Genomic DNA, 20,462 nt, shown 5'->3' on the forward strand with positions numbered 1-20,462 from the left:
CAGGATTATGTCAGGGGTGAGGCAGGGTTGTCCTCTCAGTCCACTATTATATGTCTTTAGTCTGGATCCATTCCTGAGAAAGCTACAGGCTGATGGGGATTTACAGGGGTTGAGGTGTCATCTTCATGGGAAAGTGGAAGTTATAAAGTTTAGTGCTTATGCGGATGATGTGACACTTCTGGTGACTTCTGCAGATGATTGTGCAGCACTTGAGCAGGACATAGCAGAATTTTCCAGAGTCTCAAATTCGGTGGTGAACATGGAGAAGAGCGAGGCATTGTGGTTAGGGAGAGATAGCGAAGTCTTTTCGGTGCCCTTCAGGAAAGTTCAGGATAAAATTAAAATTTTGGGGGTTGTGTTTGGAAAAGTAGATGAAGGTGAATTGGGAGGAGAGGCTGGCGGTGTGTGAGCAGAAGGAGCGGAGCTGGAAGCATTGGAGGCTGACATACCATGAGAAGGTCGGCCTTATGAGAAGATTCCTGCTTCCACTCTTTTTGTACATCTCAGTGGTGTTTCCAGTGCCAGATAGTCTGCGGCCCAGACTAACCAATGTCTTCTTCAACTTCTTGTATGGTAGTAGGGTGAGCATAGTGAAGAGGAACATTGCCTATCTCCCTCATGGGGAAGGAGGACTCTCCATGCCTTGTCCAGAATTATTCTTAAACTTGATGTTTTTGATGAGAAATTTCTCATTCTGTAAAAATTCGGTGCAGAAACCATGGTGCTATCTGTTCAAGAGCCAGATCCAGCAATTTGTATCTGTATAGTCGGTAGGTGATGCCATTAAGAGGATCTCGGGACGTATTAAGAACAACGTGTCTTGGTATGGTGTACATATCATCAGTAAGATCATTAAGTGGAGGATTTTGTATGATGAGGTCAGATTGTCCAGTAGGAAGGAGATCTATGACAAATTGTTGAGATCTCAGTTCAGTGTCCAGATACAGTTGAGGGATGCGCCACATTTAGATGTGAAACAGACTGCACAAATCTTACAGGATTCTAGAGTGCCGACACACATGAGGGATGTGGCATGGCTGGCATTTCATGGGAAGATGTATGTCAGAGACAATTTGAAATGTCGCAATGTATCAAACAGATCTTGTCCTAGAGAAGAGTGTGGTCAGTGTGTAGAGACTATGGAGCATCTTCTTTTAGACTGTCCATTTAGTATACAGGTATGGGAGGCCGTGTCCCTGACCCTGCAGTTACCCCAACTGAGAAGGCAGCCATATTGTCAAGTAGTGTATGGAGACTTCCTGCCTCATCTTAGTGAATATAACAGAAGTACTCTATATGTGATAAATGTGGTGACCGTGTACCATCTGTGGTGTGCAAGATGCTGCCTGGTCATCAATAAGGAAGTCAACTCCTGTAATAATGTCATAAAGAACATCATTGAAAGTCTGAAAACAGTATATAAGAAAGACCTAGAAAACAATGTACATAGTATAAACTGGAGGAGGATCCGGGTACCAACTTCTGTGCGGTTGTTCTGAAGTTTATTTTGTTCTGTTTTTCTGTTTTGTTTTTTTGTTTTCGTTGTTGATGCTTATGTTTTCCTCTTATGATTTTATAGCAAATATATTGTAATAATTTTGTTACAAGTTTTAAATAAAAAGATCATTATAGTAGTTATATTCTTGTACATAGGGAGCAGTATTATAGTAGTTATAGTCTTGAGCATAGGGGGCAGTATTATAGTAGCTATATTCTTGTACATGGGGGGCAGTATTATAGTACTTATATTCTTGTACATAGGGGACAGTATTGTAGTAGTTATATTCTCGTACATAGGGGACAGTATTATAGTAGTTATATTCTTGTACATAGGGGGCAGTATTATAGTAGTTATATTATTGTACATAGTAGGTAGTATTATAGTAGTTATATTCTTGTACATAGGGAGCAGTATTATAGTAGTTGTATTCTTGTACATAGGGAGTAGTATTATAGTAGTTATATTCTTGTATATAGGGGGCAGTATTATAGTAGTTACATTCTTGTACATAGGGAGCAGTATTATAGTAGTTATATTCTTGTATATAGGGGGCAGTATTATAGTAGTTATATTCTTGTACATAGGGGCAGTATTATAGTAGGTATATTCTTGTACATATAAGGCAGTATTATAGTGGTTATATTCTTGTACATAGGAGGCAGTATTATAGTAGTTATAGTCTAGTATACAGGGGGCAGTATTATAGTAGTTATATTCTTGTACATATAAGGCAGTATTATAGTGGTTATATTCTTGTACATAGGAGGCAGTATTATAGTAGTTATATTCTGGTACATAGGGGGCAGTATCATAGGAGTTATATTCTTGTACATAGGGGATAGTATTACAGTAGTTATATTTTTGTACATAGGGGCAGTATTATAGTAGTTATATTCTTGTACATGGGGGACAGTATTATAGTAGTTATATTCTTGTACATGGGGACAGTATTATAGTAGTTATATTCTTGTACATGGGGGGCAGTATTATAGTAGTTATATTCTTGTACATAGGGGGCAGTGTTATAGTAGTTATATTCTTGTACATAGGAGGCAGTATTATAGTAGTTATATTCTTGTACATAGGGGCAGTTTTATAGTAGTTATATTCGTGCACATAGGGGGCAGTATTATAGTGGTTATATTCTTGTACATAGGGGGGCAGTATTATAGTAGTTATATTCTTGTACATGGGGGGCAGTATTATAGTAGTTATATACTTGTATATAGGGAGTAGTATTATAGTAGTTATATTCTTGTATATAGGGGGCAGTATTATAGTAGTTACATTCTTGTACATAGGGGGCAGTATTATAGTAGTTATATACTTGTACATAGGAGCAGTATTATAGTAGGTATATTCTTGTACATATAATGCAGTATTTTAGTGGTTATAGTCTTGTACATAGGAGGCAGTATTATAGTAGTTATAGTCTCGTATACAGGGGGCAGTATTATAGTAGTTATATTCTTGTACATATAAGGCAGTATTATAGTGGTTATATTCTTGTACATAAGAGGCAGTATTATAGTAGTTATATTCTTGTACATACGGGGCAGTATCATAGGAGTTATATTCTTGTACATAGGGGACAGTATTACAGTAGTTATCTTCTTGTACATAGGGGGCAGTATTATAGTAGTTATATTCTTGTACATGGGGGACAGTATTATAGTAGTTATATTCTTGTACATAGGGGGCAGTGTTATAGTAGTTATATTCTTGTACATAGGAGGCAGTATTATAGTAGTTATATTCGTGCACATAGGGGGCAGTATTATAGTAGTTATATTCTTGTACATAGGGGGGCAGTATTATAGTAGTTATATTCTTGTACATACGGGGCAGTATCATAGGAGTTATATTCTTGTACATAGGGGACAGTATTGCAGTAGTTATATTCTTGTACATAGTGGGCAGTATTATAGTAGTTATATTCTTGTACATGGGGGACAGTATTATAGTAGTTATATTCTTTTACATAGGGGGCAGTGTTATAGTAGTTATATTCTTGTACATAGGGGCAGTTTTATAGTAGTTATATTCGTGCACATAGGGGGCAGTATTATAGTGGTTATATTCTTGTACATGGGGGGCAGTATTATAGTAGTTATATTCTTGTACATAGGGGGGCATTGTTACAGTAATTATATTCTTGTACGCAGGGAGGCAGTTTTATAGTAGTTATATTCGTGTGCATAGGGGGCAGTATTATAGTAGTAATATTCTTGTACATAGTAGCAGTATTATAGTAGTTATATTCTTGTACATAGGGGGCAGTATTATAGTAGTTATATTCTTGTACATAGGGGGCAGTATTATAGTAGTTATATTCTGGTATATTGGAGTAGTATTATAGTATTTATATTCTTGTACATAGGAAACAGTATTATAGTAGTTATATTCTTGTACATAGTGAGCAGTATTATAGTAGTTATATTCTTGTACATAGGGGCAATATTATTTTAGATATATTCTTGTACATGGGGGGGCGGTATTATAGTAGTTATATTCTTGTACATGGGGGGGCAGTATTATAGTAGTTATATTCTTGTACATAGGGAGCAGTATTATAGTAGTTATATTCTTGTACATGGGGGGCTGTATTATAGTAGTTATATTCTTGTACATAGGGGGGCATTGTTACAGTAATTATATTCTTGTATGTAGGGAGGCAGTTTTATAGTAGTTATATTCGTGTGCATAGGGGTCAGTATTATAGTAGTTATATTCTTGTACATAGGGAGCAGTATTATAGCAGTTATAGTCTTGTGCATAGGGGGCAGTATTATAGTAGTTATATTCTTGTACATGGGTGGTAGTATTATAGTAGTTATATTCTTGTACATATAGGGCAGTATTATAGTAGTTATATTCTTGTACATAGGAAGCAGTATTATAGTAGTTATATTCTTGTACATAGGGAGCAGTATTATCGCAGTTATAGTCTTGTACATAGTGGGACAGTATTATAGTAGTTATATTCTTGTATATAGGAGGGCAGTATTATTGTAGTTATATTCTTGTACATAGGAAGCAGTATTATAGTAGTTATATTCTTGTTCACAGCGGGCAGTATTATAGCAGTTATATTCTTGTACATAGGATGCAGTATTATAGTACTTCTTCCTAATCCTATTTCTTTTTCATTTAACTTAATGACTGAAAGTATGCCAATTATTTTGACAAAACTATTCCCAGTTTTGGATTCCTCATACTTCAAATATGGCCTTGATTGCCTTGGACACTGTTTCTGGCAAATTGAAAAGAAAATAATAAAGTTACAGGAAGTTTTTTCTGTAGTTGATAAGAAAGTGACTGCCGGCTTTTGCCACCAAATTGAAAACTGTGAATTTTTAGAAGGTTCCAATTATATAATTTTTGCAAATTTTGTGTGATTTTTAGATCAATCTGCGTAAAAAAAAGTGTAAGGAATGAAAATGGGTCATCAGCACCTGTGCATAAGTGTCAGAGTGTGAGATGGTTCTAGGAAGAAAATCATGCAAGAATGAATATGAGATTTCACATAGAAAGCCATCACATTTTTTTCTTGAAAAAAAAAAAAATCTTTTCAAAAAGGTAAATGGAGTTTGTGTTGAGAAGTTATAAATTAAAGTCACAGCTGATTATATTCATCTCTTTTGATGCATATACACAGTGGAAAACTTTGTGTAGTTTGGCAGTGGTTACATTATTTACCATCCAACAGGCCAGAGACCAAAATTTGTGAGTCGTCCTCTTATGCCAAGTTGTTAAAAATTTGTGAAAACTTGAAAGGCTGTGTGAGAGCCATCAGCCACCATGACCGCACCTTCGGAAAATAGGATAGTTTGAAGCTCCTGGAACCCAATATAAAATTTTAAATGTGGCCCCCACTTACTGTGTGCCAATTGTCTGATTCAGAAAACCCATTTTCAGGATTTATAAATTAGCACAAGACAGTCCAACATTTAGGACCCTCATCTATTTGCAAGGATTACAAAAAGCACCTCTCTCTGGAGAACCCCACATGTCCATGTACAGCAACTGAGATGGACACCCAGGTCACAAAGCCCATGCTGAGGTGCTGGGAGGGTAGCATTGTCACTTGTCATGGTGGCACCTACCAGACTCCTCTACAGAGGGATACACGCGACCTCAGCCTGAGTTTTACTGGGCCTTTTCCAGCCTCCCCTAGGATAGGGATGGCCTATATACATGTGGTGGAATTTCAGGTTGTCACGTGTGACGCCACCAGAATGAACCTCGGCAGAAAGAAAAAAGAGAGTCCACACACAATGTAGTATTTAATTACCTCAGTCCCTGGGAATGGTCAGGTCCTGGCAAAATTTACTTGAAACTTTAACACTGGACAGATAAAACACACTAGTGCAGGCAAGACAGAAGAAGGGACGCCAGGGAGGGAACTAAGGATGATGCCGCTCCTACAGTCCTTGTTATCTGTATAGTACCACTCCTGGGAAGGGGACACTCTCTCAAAGAGGAAACTCAGGATGATATTGGCCCTACTGTCCTCGTTATCTGTATAGTACCACTCCTGGAAGGGGGAGGGGCAACCTCTCCACAGACACGTACTTGTTGAAGTATCTCTGCACGGTGGTCTCCACTTTTGTCACTCCTCTCGCTCTCTCTCACTCTCCCTAATGGTTCCTAGAACTGGGGTTCTCAGCAAACCGCTCTTCCTCTTCCATCACTCTTCACCGCATGAGGGTTGAAGGTACCCTCATGTGGCCGGCACTCCACACCTCCCTACCATTAAAGATGATAAACCCTGTGATGGACACCTTGTGATGGACTTCTTAGCAAACCCAAATCACTGATACTTATAGTCTCTAGCATACCATATGACAGGACATAAATTTATACTTTTGCAGACGTATCCCAGCCACATGCACACATTAACCCTTCACTTCCTGCAGCTGTGCAATACACATAACAAGAGACAAGACAGTTTGCATAGTGCACAAAAGACCTGAAATGTATGACATTTATGGAGGGGCCAGGAATAGATGTTTCGGGCCACTATACATACATGAGAAGGACTGTTATGAAGTATGACATCGGGAGATTCACCTTTATTTGTGTGTCAACTAGTGTTCTCTGGTAGGGATGAGCGAGTATACTCGCTAAGGCACTACTTGCTCGAGTAATGTGCCTTAGCCAAGTATCTCCCGGCTCGTCCCGAAAGATTCGGGGGCCGGCGCGGGGCGGGGAGCTGCGGGGGAGAGCAGGGAGGAATGGAGGGGAGATCTCTCTCTCCCTCTCTCCCGCCCGCTCTCCCCTGCTCCCCGCCACAACTCACCTGTCAGCTGCGGCGGCCCCCGAATCTTTAGGGACGAGCGGGTAGATACTCGGCTAAGGCACATTACTCGAGCGAGTAGTGCCTTAGCGAGTATACTCGCTCATCCCTATTCTCTGGTATTAGGTGTACTTATGCCTGAGAAACCTGGATGCAGGTGTTCAGCTGTGCATCTAGTCACAAGTAAAGCTCAATCAAAATTCACTAAGCTTCCTGTCACACCTGAATAGGGGTTTTGTTCCCCCATCCTCTGCCTTTGTAACTTCAAGGATAGAGCAATTAACATGGCTATTACGTCTTCTCTTTGTATCACCAAAATTACCAACAAGCTGGAGATGCCATGGAGTTGAATATTTCCCCATTGTTCCCCGTATAGTCACACAATACACACTCCTTTGACTGATCATCTTGGACATTCACTTACTGGAAATAGACAAGGAGAAAATTAATAACTGCGATTATGAGTCATCTGAAGGGTTTAGCCCCAAACCAGTTATATTTTTAAAACTGGGAGTTGACTGCAAACTCTCTGCATTCACTCCTATTGTTGTGCAATCTCCAAAACATGTGGAATCGCAAATATTAAATTGTGTTTTTATTTGGAAGATCTGTGCATTCACTCAGCCGGCCGCTTCCTGTTGTCATTGGGAAAGGTCGGGGAATGCAGTTTGTAGAAGCCTTAAAGCTATGGGGATCACATGCCAAAAACTATAGGGCAAAGGTGTTGTGTCTGCTTACATGACTATCCATCTTTTTGCATCCTCCTCACAGCCAGAACTATTCAAACCAACTTTTTAGACTAGTATTTCTATTATTTTATCCTTTTTATTTTGATAACTGTTTTGTGTGAATATTGTATGTTCTTTACCCATTTTTTACATTATCCTTTTTGTATATTTTTTACATAAGCACTACTGCCTTTTAGAATAAAGTTTGAAAATTTATCAGTCTGTCCTTGAAGCTCTAAGTGATCCATAACTCTGAAGGTATAATAATTGTGTTTGCCTTCTGGAAGGCAGTACTGAGGTGGCTGACCTACCTATAAATAAATGGTCAGTGGTGACAGCGAAACAGTTATGGGCATGCAAGATCATGTTTTGGTGTGATTTAGGCTTTATCTTGTACAAGTGCAGGATCCAGGGATTTGGGAATAAGTCCACCCTTACAGTACTGCCCCTGGGTACATCATGGATTGGTGACAAATGTGTACCTTGAAGCTTCTGGGCCCCAATGCAAAATCTGTAACAGGGTCCCCAACTATAATGCTTTATTCATAGTACTTGGCTCCCTGTATGGAAGGAGAGAGCTTATGGGCATCTAAGGTTCTTGAGCCCAGGTGCAACTGCATCCCTTATTCTTACACCCGTGATTGGTGACAGTGATGCCATTTCAATGACAAGGACAGTCTATTTATTTCCATGCAATACTTCATTTCTTCTCTGGTGGGTCTGCAGAAGAATTGAACACTTGCTGCCACTACGATATACTTTGAAGTGTATCACAATGAGATTGTTGTATGGATTTTAATTTTTTGTATTTCTCTCCACTTTATATCTAGATTGTATGCCTACGGGTTGGCATGTGATAACAGAAGATTCCACAAGAGATTGGATTCAAGTTCTTTAAACTCCAGGACAGTAACGACCTATGTTACATTTTTGACTATAGACAGGATGACACATGATATTTCAGTGGATGGATTTTTATTCCTAAAAAATTATTTTTGGTTAATAAAGGCATTAAATGTAAAATGATTCCATCTTGAGGTATTATGTTTCAATCCTGTTAACAATAGTTTACTATTTGGTGTCTAAAGGGGTTAAAGATGAGAAGGTTTATGTATGATGTGATCGAGGTAATATGCGGTATTAATATGAGTGAACATGGGATGAATAACGCTACATTATGATTAATCCTCCTAGTGTTTGATATACATGATGGGGAAATAGATTATTTAAAATTAAATGGGGTCAAAACCAGAGCATTATGACTGGGACATATAGGAGGGGCAGATAATTTGAGAACCAGTGCTAGCAAATTATGGGGATGGTGTTAAACATTTATGTTGTCCTTCACAAGTGGCACTAGTGCAATGATATGTCTAGTGTGGGTACTATACTAGAGGGTGATTGAAATATACTGCATCCTGAGCTAGTCACAATTGTGCCATATGGTGTGCTAGATTGTGATTCTGGTAAGCACGCTGTGTAGCCCTTTTGTAAGGTTGACGCATGCGTGGTGGGTATTGTTGAATTGTCCCTATGACAACCATTCCACGATGATCATTGTGGCAGCGTGGGACTCGCGGCTCATGTTGCGTGACGAGAATGGCTCCACGCATGCACTGTAAGTGCTAGTGAATCCTCTACCCTGAATGGGACTTATCTCGTGGGACAGTATAAATCCTGCGCATGCGCCGTGAGGGCACGAAGTCACTTGAAACGACTATTTCAATAGTGACATATCTGGCGTGATGTATAGTTCCTGCGCATGCACATTGAGAAGAAAAGACGCTGGACAGACACTGACTGAATAATAAAACAATGTATTGGACTGCACTCCTGTCATTCATGTGCCCTCCTATGGCAAAAAGATAAAAGGGTATTACACAAGTGTGGGGGAGGTTCTTAATTAGTGTTGTAATGATGATTGGGTAATGATTTATATACAGTACATTTTGGGGAATGGCAGTATATGTTAACCAGCTTGAGAAAGACCCATGTGACGGTTATGACCATGGAAGAAAAATAAAGAAAAACCTGATCTGATAGTTTTTGTGGACTTGGATTACTTATACTCCGCTGATGCTGCTTTTTCTGTGTTGGAGTTTCTGGACATTCCACCACAGATTTATAGCCGAACAATGAAGGTCCTGTTGGTGGGGTAACATGTGATCAGCTTATTGACCCTTCTAACAAAAAAAAACGAAATGTCCAAAATGGCCAATCCCTTTTAGGTGTATACAGCAGTTAATCATTGATGTGTCTTTTTCTGTGTTTCCGATGATCACATTGGCTGATTTCTCTTTCTCTCAGAGTCATTATGATACATTGTCATGTAAACGAGTCCTTGGCTCATAGAAATCACTACAAATCCTTCAGTAAATGGAGACGAGTTATACTGGATTAGTCAAAGCCACGTGACCCGCCCCCCCCCCCCCCCCAACCCCAACCCCATCGTTCTGGCCTTGTACATCCCTTCAACCAATAAAACTGGGAGAAAACACCCATCAGCCTATTATGAACGTGAAGGTTACACAAGAGAAGAAGGATGAGAAGAACAATTACACCAATCAATAACACTATTCTTCTTTTCTGTTTGGAAAGAAAGAAAATTACCTTCTGCTGCCGGTGAAACCGCGGTAATTATTTGCTGTTATTATTTGATGTATTTACCGTTCTGATAGCGCCCGGGTCAGACTGAAGAGCCTCGTCATTAAACGATTGGATCCAGTTGAGTGGTGTTTGTCCTGTTAGTCTCAATGCCTTGTGAGACGGTGACAAAGATTCCCTTAATGACAGCTTTACATTTAACTCTATCGGACCAACATAGGCAAATTCTTACAGAGAGTATTGTCTTTTAGACTAGAAGCACCAGCTTTGCAATTCTTTTGGAAATGGTGGCCTGGAACTCTCTTCCTAGTAGTCTTTCCAAGGGAGTAAGAGGGGTGTTAGATGCTTGCCTATGGCTGATAGTCAAAGGCTATTTTGAATATAAACATATATAGAATATAAATATCACTATATACAGTGGTGCCTTTGGTTAAGAGTTTAATTTGTTCCGTGACAGAGCTCTTAACCCAAAACACTCGTAAGTCAAATCAATTTTCCCAATTGAAATCAATGGAAAAGCCATTAATCCGTTCCAGATCGCAAAGCTCCCCCACTGATTTCAATGGGGATGGCGTTACCCCATTGAAAGCAATAGGATGCTGACAACCCTGCAGTGATTTTCGGGGAAGGGCTTTAAATATAAGCCCTTCCCTGAAAAATCATCCGTAGCTATAATAAAAAAAAAAAAATATATATATAATAATACACACACACACACACCTCCTGTCTGCTAGGGCTCAGGTGCGTCTAGCCACCGCTTGTTCTCCCTGCACTGCTCTGAAGCTTTTCAGCAGGCGGGGATTAAAAATGCAGGGAGAACAAGCGGCAGCTAGACACGCCTGAGCCCCGGCAGACAGGTGAGTATATATTTTTTACTACAGCTAGGGATTATTTTCAGGGAAGGGCTTATATTTCAAGCCCATCCCCGAAAATCACTGCAGGGGTTGCCGGCAGGCCATTGCTTTCAATGGGGCCACCAGCAGCAGCGGCGGCCCCATTGAGAGCAAGGCTCGTAACCCAAGTTTTTGCTCTTAAATCAGAGCAAAAATTCAGGAGAGAGCCTGCTCTCAAGTCAAAAAGCTTGTAAGCTGAGTCACTCTCAACCCAAGGTATCATTGTACATACATTACTTATCCTGTACTGATCCTGAGTTACATCCTGTATTATTCTCTAGAGCTGCACTCACTATTCTGCGGGTGGAGTCACGGTGTACGTGTAATGTATATGCACAGTGACTCCACCATCAGAATAGTGAGTGCAGCTCTGGAGTACAATAAAAAATAATCCTATACATAAACATACCCGATGTTAAGTAGTCACAACTACAAGGTCATATGACCCTGCTCAGGGCTGTCAGAGAGGATGGGCTACAAGGCTCATTTTTTCCGGCTCTTCTGTTTGGTGAATGTATAATAGTGGTAGACTATGAGCCTGCTATGGGGTCATAGGAGGGAGAGGGCTCTAACGTAGTTGGTCCCATCACCTATGCAAGAACCTGCCAGAACTCCCCTCTCCAGAGCAAATGAATGGTTAGCAAATAAGGATGGCAAAATAGTCAACAGAGTCATGAAAAGAAGTGGTGGGGGAAAAAACTGCAGACCGTTCACTCCCGTGTGGTGAAACACAACACCATAATGTAGGCCATTTTGATCTTTCTTACGGGTCCCCCTCTTCTGTGTTCAGCAGTGGCCTCTGGGGTAGATTAAATGATCCCTTATTGCTCCTGCTCAATTGTTAAGCGACCGACTAGATTTGCAGCAGCAGATCAGGGAAAATACTATGCGAGACCCCTTTAAGTAGCAGAACTCAAGGACTCTTGCGTGGAAGACATGACTTCTGCCTGGAAGCTTATGTTTTAATTAACTATTAGTTAAATAAATGCCCCATTTCCTTTTTTTTAAATCTCCGTTCCCATACGGTTTACTATGCTATAGCCATAAAGAACATATACACATGGGCAAGCAAAAACTGAAAGGGTGAAGATTACGAGTCTGCCAGCCACAAACAGCATGTAAATAGGTAATAGAGAAGATTTATGGCCGGACCCGGCAGATGCTACGCCTTACGTCTGATCATAGTAACACAAAGCTAAACCCAGCGCCGCCAAGACTGCAGGATGTTCTTCAACAGAAGCTTCCATCTACAGAGGCTTTCCAAAATCCATCTCCCCAAAATAAAACACTGAATTCATACTGGCGAATATATTCTGCGTATGTTACTGGTAGAGAGGCTAATAGAGAAGATACAGACAGGGCAAACAGTGCGACACTTCACATAAGGGTTACAATGTGGATAAAGGGCTTCATCCGGTGATCAGCCCTAGCTGCAGCTCCAGGATACACGCCAGCTCCCGTTCCACAGTCCATAGCGTGATTCAGATAATTATACATGCGTGTACATTAGTCACATATAACTGTCACGATGAATACGTCACCTGTCAGAGTGACTGAGACTTCATTCATCTCATGTGTCACTGACTGACTTCTGACTGCTGCAGACTTATAATTACAAAGTGAAGAACAAATAGATATTCTGTCACATTTAATTCTTAAACCTCTGAATATAATGGATCACACGGAGCACTAAATTCTGTAGACTGCTACCGAGGTAATGATTTTGGTAAATTGTCACCCATCTTTCCATGTCAATCTGCCACATTTCTTGTCTGGGGAAGGTTGAGTTGACCTAGACAGATGGTTCGGCGTACCTTCTACCAAGCAGAGCTCATCACTATTCATTCCCCCTCTGTTCACACCTGTACTACAGGAGGTCCCTGATGTCACTTGCTCTTTCTGGGACCAGCAAGGAAGTTAATTGCTATAATCCCCAACCATTTGTCTCACATCCTATGTCCAATATACACTACCCACACACTGTGGCACACAGCCATGACACTATATTTTTCAGAGGAGGGGATTATGGATCATCTGAAGGACCCAGACAACAGCAGTTACACTTTTAGAACTGTGAGTTTTCCGTGGACCCAGTGCATTTACTCCTGTCACTGTGTGGCCCATGGAACCCACAGATTAGCATATCTGCATAGCTGATCACCTGTTGCATATCATGTTTAGTATCCATGAGTCGATAGATTCATGATATGAAACATGACAGCCACGGCTCCCCTATTGGAGGGCCTCCTTAGGAAATATGGCCAAAATGTTAAATTGGGGTTCCATCCAGATGATCTGTGCATATACTCTGCTGACCATCATTAATGGAAAAAGGAGGCGTGGCTCAAAGAAGGCTTTAAAACTAAGGGGATCCCCTCCCCAAATTGTCAGACCCAGGAGTGGCGTCTAATACGGTCATTCCAATTCCCTTTCCACGTACACTCCACACCCAATGCAATGGCCGAGCAAAACGCGCCAAAGTGAGGGAGACCATGAGAGTTGCAGAAGGGTTGTCACAGGCGGCTCTATGGTCCCTCCAGATAGTGGCGCCAAAGGGGCTGTGCTCAGGGGTTGTGCAGCGACCCAAAGAATGTACCGTGGTACACTTACAGGAAGGCCTGTTTTGTCACTTGTGACACCAGTACTCCAACCGGGACTCTCGGGATGGAATGCCGATGAAATAAATGAGATGAGTCCAGTAACTTGTGGTAGGAATCTGGAAGTACGCAGATTTACTAAGTGGAAGTTTGAGACAGTTGAACAGTGTAATATCTGCAATACAGTACTTGGGGGTGGTACAGAGATATACAGCAGTATGCAGATGGAACACTTTGTAGTATACAGCAATATTTAGTTGTGTAGAAACTGACCAGTGCTCTCTCTCCTTTTTCTTTCTTATTTCTCTGACGCTGAACTAAACTGATTCAGAAAGACAATTCCCCAGTAGTTGCACTAACTGAAGGAATGGGTGAACTGATTAAAGTGTAGATGAAGCAGAATGTAACGTGGTTGTTGAACTAATCCTGGCTTTGAATTCACTGGGTAGTTTTCAGACTCACTGTTTTGGTGAAAGACCGACCTCTGAAAGATCCTCCTACTTTCTGCTATAGATCACCAAGGGAGCGGAAAGAATCCTCGCTCAACCTTGGGAAGGCTGGGAATATCCTTGTTTTCTCTCTGGCACAAGTGCCTTCTCTTCTCTGACACGACCTGACTACAACCTCTCCTCTCTCACTCCTGGCTACATCTCCCTAACTGTTCACTGCCTCCTCCTTTTATCTACTCTCTTTCTTTCCAGCATTTTCTCGACTCCTCCCACTCTTGCATAGGCACTTGTCTTGTTGCTTTCCCGCCCTTTGACTCTGCACCAGTGAGATTGACGCTGACTATTAGCCAATAGGGTACCAACTGACATCAGAGCTAAGCTCTAGGCTTAGCTGAGAGGGAGAAACAGGGATTATCAGATGTACAACAAGTTCTATGTCCAAGGACGGCACATAGACAGGTGAGACAGGATAAGTGTTGCTATGAATGTTCTGTAGGACCCGCTGGGCCACTACACCAGGACTATGTGAAACAACTTAATAGACTGATATTTTCTATTATTCTATCCCTTGTTGTTTTCATACTGTTTGTGTGTATTTGTAGGCTCCTTACCCTTCTGTAAATATCTCTTTTTGTATATTTTTATCTAAGCACTGCTAACCCTTTTTAGAATAAAGCTTAAAACTTTATTAGTTGTTCTGGAACATTTAAAGCGATCTATAACCCCGAAGTGTGTTGATTGTGTGTCAGCTGGTGGAGACCGAGGTGGCTGACCTACCTATTTAAAATAGTCAGTAGTGGTAACGAGGTGTGTTGGGGTTCGATAGGCCGTGCGGGGTGTGATTTGGGCTCCATCTTGCACGAGTGCTGCTTTGGAGTGCTGAAAATAAGTCAACTGTGCAGTCTGCCCCTGGGTGGTGTACGTCACAGATTGGGGACGAGAGGAAGGGGACACAGGACCCTCATTCTTGTGATTCGTGGAGGTCTCATTAGTGAGACCATCTCTGATAAGACTTTTATCACTTATCCTATGGACAAGTGATACAAATCAATTGTGATACAATCCCTTTAAGAGGCATAAGCCTTTTAATACATTTGCCACTTCTTACAGAATGACCATGTGCCAAAGCTGAAATCTGCACCAGCTATGGCCAGCAAAGGTTTAAGCAATGATTTACAGCAGCTATTAACATAAATTATAATAAGTCTGGCGCAGGCCTGGTTAGGGGGTGGGGTTGTGCTGGGAAATTGAGCACAACCCTGCCCCCTAAAATTAAACCGAGCCCACTTCTTTAAAGCAGTGTCAAAATTGTGACTTTTTAATGCCACTATTCTGGCGTTGGCCTGTTGGTACTGTACAAATACCCTTCCTTATGTGTCTGTATTCGCAGAAAGAAAGATATGAGATAGACAGATGGATAGATAAGAGATGGATAGATGAGAGATATGAGATAGATATTAGATAGATAGATAGATAGATAGATGTGAGATAGATAGATATTAGATAGATAGATAGATATTAAGATAGATAGGAGATAGATAGATAGATAGATAGATAGATAGATAGATAGATAGATAGATAGATAGATAGGAGATAGATAGGAGATAGATAGATAGATAGGAGATAGATAGATAGATAGGAGATAGATAGATAGATAGATAGATAGATAGATAGATAGATAGATAGATAAGGGATGGACATATAAGAGATTGGGAGATATGATATAGATAGATATTAGATAGATATGAGAGAGAATTATTTCATTGGTATTACACTTTTAGCTCCTGGATTAATAGTTGCAGAGATAAGATGTGTAGCAGGTGATAACTGATGCGCATCTTCCGCTTCTATCATTGATTTCTCCGGCTCCGTCCTACAACCTCTGTTGCACTCAGATTAACATTGTTCCTGCGCCGCCTTCATTTGCCAAAGAGAATCTGAGAATTATAGCAGTGATTTTCCTCTTGGAGTCAGAAGGCCGGATTATTTACAGGTTGTGATTCCTCGGCTTGGATCAGCGTCTACATTATAGATGGGTGCTGCTGTTCAGAGGCTTTGAGCGCGGCGGTGGAGATGTAACAGGTGCTGGAAGCTTCTACAGAGCACTCCGACTATCTATAATTTATATTTCTGTCCGGTTACAGATATCACAGGCTGCACGCTCTTTATATTCACTTCCCCATCAGGAGGCCAGATACAGAACAAATGCCGGAGCAACAGAGAGGAGAGCGTGCCGCTATGGAAAGCATATGCTATCAAGCGCTGCCATGTCATTCCAGCGCCGTATCAGGTCCAGGTGGCAACAATATAAAGACTAACCGGGGTTTGGATTTTAGTAAAAAGCGGTAAATCCATGCACAACGGGTTCTGGCAAGAAAAAGTCACCTTCCTTTCAGCTGTTTTTGGATAGATTGCTGTCAGCGTAGTGAAAAAAAGGCATCACATGGTATTGTGTAGTGTGTGTTGTGCATATACAGTGCAGGGCAAGTTTAGGCCGGTGTAGAAAAATGCTGCAAAGTAAGGCTAATTTCACACAGGCGAGTACGCTATCTGGCCATGAAACACAGCCGATATCGCGCTCACCAACATGCGATTTCCCCGCGGATTATGAGGCATTTTTACATCATAAACATCTTGCATTACATAGTATGTTAGGCTAAATGAAGACAGTGTCCAGCATTACTTCGGGCTAGTAGCGATCCTACTAACTACTACTATCCGGCGCAGCTGTGTTGCGGCAGAGGATCGTGGAGTATTTCCCATTGTTTTCAGTGGGAAACCTTGCATGACATCTCACACGCGTGCACCTAGCATGTGGTATGATGCTTTGCCGGCCCCATTGAAAACAATGAGCAATGCGAGAGCACGCCCAAAGATAGGACATGCCGTTATTTTTCCCTGCATCACAGAGCGATGCAGGAAAAAAATCGCTCATTTGTATGACCCCCTTTAAAAGAATGGGGTTCATATTTGTGCGTCTTGCAATAGAAGGGTTAATAATTTATTATTATCAACTAACAAAATGCAAAGTGAATGAACAACAGAGAAATGGAATTCCCATCGATATTTGGTGTGACCGCCCTTTACCTTTCATCAGTACTTCTAGGTATACTTAAAAACAGTTTTTGAAGGAACTTGGCAGGGAGATTGTTCCAGACATCTTGGAGAACTAAGCCCAGATCTTTTGTGAATATCGGCTTGCTCCAATCCTTTGGTCTCTTCATGTAATATCAGACAGACTGGATTATGATGAGATCAGAGATCTGTTGGGGCCACATCATCACTTCCAGGACTCCCTGTTCTTCTTTACACTGAAGATAGTTCTTAATGACATTGTCTGGATTTGGAGCCAATCAGACACCTCCCTGATCGTATTACATGATGGCTAAATATCTGCCTGTATTTCTCAGCATGGAGGACCATTAATCCTGACCAAATCCCCAACTCAATGTGCTGAAATGCAGCCCCAAACTTGTAAGGAGCCTCCACCATGCTTCACTGCTGCTTGCAGACACTCATTATTGTACCGCTTTTCACCATGCTTCACTGCTGCCTGCAGACACGTATTATTGTACTTCTCTCTACCATGTTACACTGCTGCCTGTAGACACTCATCATTGTGCTGCTCTTTATCATACTTCACTGCTGCCTGCAGACACTCATTATTGCGCTGTTCTCCACCATGCTTCACACTTCTGCCTGCAGACACTCATTATTGTACTTCTCTCCACCATGTTACACTGCTGCCTGTAGACACTCATCATTGTGCTGCTCTTCACCATGCTTCACTGCTGCCTGCAGATACTCATTATTGTACTTCTCTCCACTATGTTTCACTGCTGCCTGTAGACACCAATCATTGTACTGCTCTTTACCATACTTCACTGCTGCCTGCAGACACTCATTATTGCGCTGTTCTCCACCATGCTTCACTGCTGCCTGCAGACACTCATTATTGTACTTCTCTCCACCATGTTACACTGCTGCCTGTAGACACTCATCATTGTGCTGCTCTTCACCATGCTTCACTACTGCCTGCAGATACTCATTATTGTACTTCTCTCCACTATGTTTCACTGCTGCCTGTAGACACCAATCATTGTACTGCTCTTTATCATACTACACTGCTGCCTGCAGACACTCATTATTGTGCTGTTCTCCACCATGCTTCACACTTCTGCCTGCAGACACTCATTATTGTACTGCTCTTCACCATGCCTCGCTGCTGCCTGCAGACACTCATTATTGTACAGCTCTCCACCATGTTTTACTGCTGCCTGCAGACATCCATTGTTGTACTTCTCTCCATGACACTTCACTGCTGCCTGCAGACTCATTATTGTGCTGTTTTCCTCCCATGTTTCACACTTCTGCCTGCAGACACTCATTTTTGTGCTGTTCTCCACCATGCTTCACACTTCTGGCTGCAGACACTCATTATTGTATCGCTTTCTACCATGTTTTACTGCTGCCTGTAGACACTCATTATTGTGCTGCTCTCCACCATGCTTCACACTTCTGCCTGCAGACACTCATTGCTGTACTGTTCTTCAGCCCTTCACCAAACAAGCTGCCTTCTGTTAACCAAATATTTTACATTGTGACTCCTCAGTCCAAAGAACCTGCTGTCATTTTTCTGCACTCCAGTTCCTATGCTTTCATGCATACTTGAGTCACGTGTCCTTGTTTTTACATCAGCTTTTTGGTGGCAATTCATCCATGAAGACCACTTCTGACCAGACTTCTCTGAACAGTAGATGTGTGTACATGGGTCCCACTGGTTTCTGCCAGTTCAGACTTAATGGCACGACTGGACATCTTCCAATTTTGAAGGGAAGTGATCCTCATGTGTCTTCCATCTACTGGATAGTTTCCTTGGGTGACTACTGTGTCTACAGATCCTTAACATTGCTTTTTTCTTTGTGCTTCTTCAAAAGAGTTTGAACAGCACGTTTTGAAACCCCATTCTGCTGTGAAATCTTTGCCTGGAAGAGACCTTGCTGATACAGTATACCAAAACTACCTTGGTTCTTGTTGCTATGCTCACTCTTGTTATGGTGTATGACCTGTGACATGAAACTGTCTTCCACAACCTCACCTTTGTAGCAGAGTTTAGCTGTTCCTTACCCAGTTTTAAGCCTCCTACATAGCACTTTCTGTTTCAGTTAATGACCTACATGTGAAAATGATCATTATCACCTGTTTGGTATAATTGGTTAATCATACACCTGACTATAATCCTACAAAATCCCTGACTCTGTGTTTATGTACCAAACACTGATGAAAGTGAAGGTCAGTCCACCAAATATTGATGTGATTACCTTTCTCTTTTATTCAGCAACATATTTTCCCCTCCTGACAATAGTACATTATAAACACCTCTTCTATAAGACGTCTATCAGTGTTCATGCAGATCCTCAGGGTCCTCGCTTAGATATCTCAGCATGCTACTTATTTCTTAAAAAAACAAGAAGTTGGCGCCCCACTGATATTGTTCAAAGCTAAATCAGTGCGGTAAAACCCTCTGGCCTCTTATACGTATCGACGCTTTTCATGTTTGGAATGTGTGGGTCTTTCGCTCTCATCTCCCACCATGTACAAGTCAAGAAAAGAAGTACGCGGTCTCTGCTCCTCGCACGGTCCACTCTTATCGCATTTACTAGTCACTACTATCAAGTTCGCTGTGGTAACGGAATATGAGCAGAATAGTATGTTGCAATATACTATTATAAAGTCACATTCTGCTACTTTAGGGCAACAGTGTTGCATATTTGTATCAACCTTTAGGCTTCATTCACAGTGTTTAGGGTATGTTCACAAGTTCACAAATTCGGCAAGATCCACGTCCTTCTGCTGCAGTTTTTGCAGCGAATCAGTGAATGGATTTAGCTGTGCAACGGACAAAATCAACATGCAGAATTCTGATGCGTTTTTCACAAGTATCTGCGGTAAAAAGGGACATATCCTGCCTATTGACAGGATAAATCTGTGCCCAGATCCACAGCAAAAACCTTGGCAGAAAGATCTAAAAGGCTTAAATTTACACAGAAAATTCCACTGTGAACTCCGCCGTGTGAACATCCCCTTACAGTAGCAGCAATGTGGATGAGACTCTCAAAATCGCATCCCTATGCTGTAAAAAAAAAAAAAAGTACACTCACAGGAGTATAAGTATACCGCTTATTACACGCGAGATGTGATACGCGCTAATTTGCAGGCAATCAAAAAAAATTGCCTTACTCTGTTTCACTCAAATTTGTGTCAATGCATTGCATAATGCGTGAGCACAAAAAACCCCATTGTTCTCTATGGATGTGTAAACAACATTGCCCATACGCAATAACATTTCGGCATATATAAATTGAAACAAAAAAACCCCAAGGGAGACTGC

Source organism: Eleutherodactylus coqui, chromosome 3 (genome assembly GCF_035609145.1).
Source record: "Eleutherodactylus coqui strain aEleCoq1 chromosome 3, aEleCoq1.hap1, whole genome shotgun sequence".
In the NCBI taxonomy this organism is placed as follows: domain Eukaryota; kingdom Metazoa; phylum Chordata; class Amphibia; order Anura; family Eleutherodactylidae; genus Eleutherodactylus; species Eleutherodactylus coqui.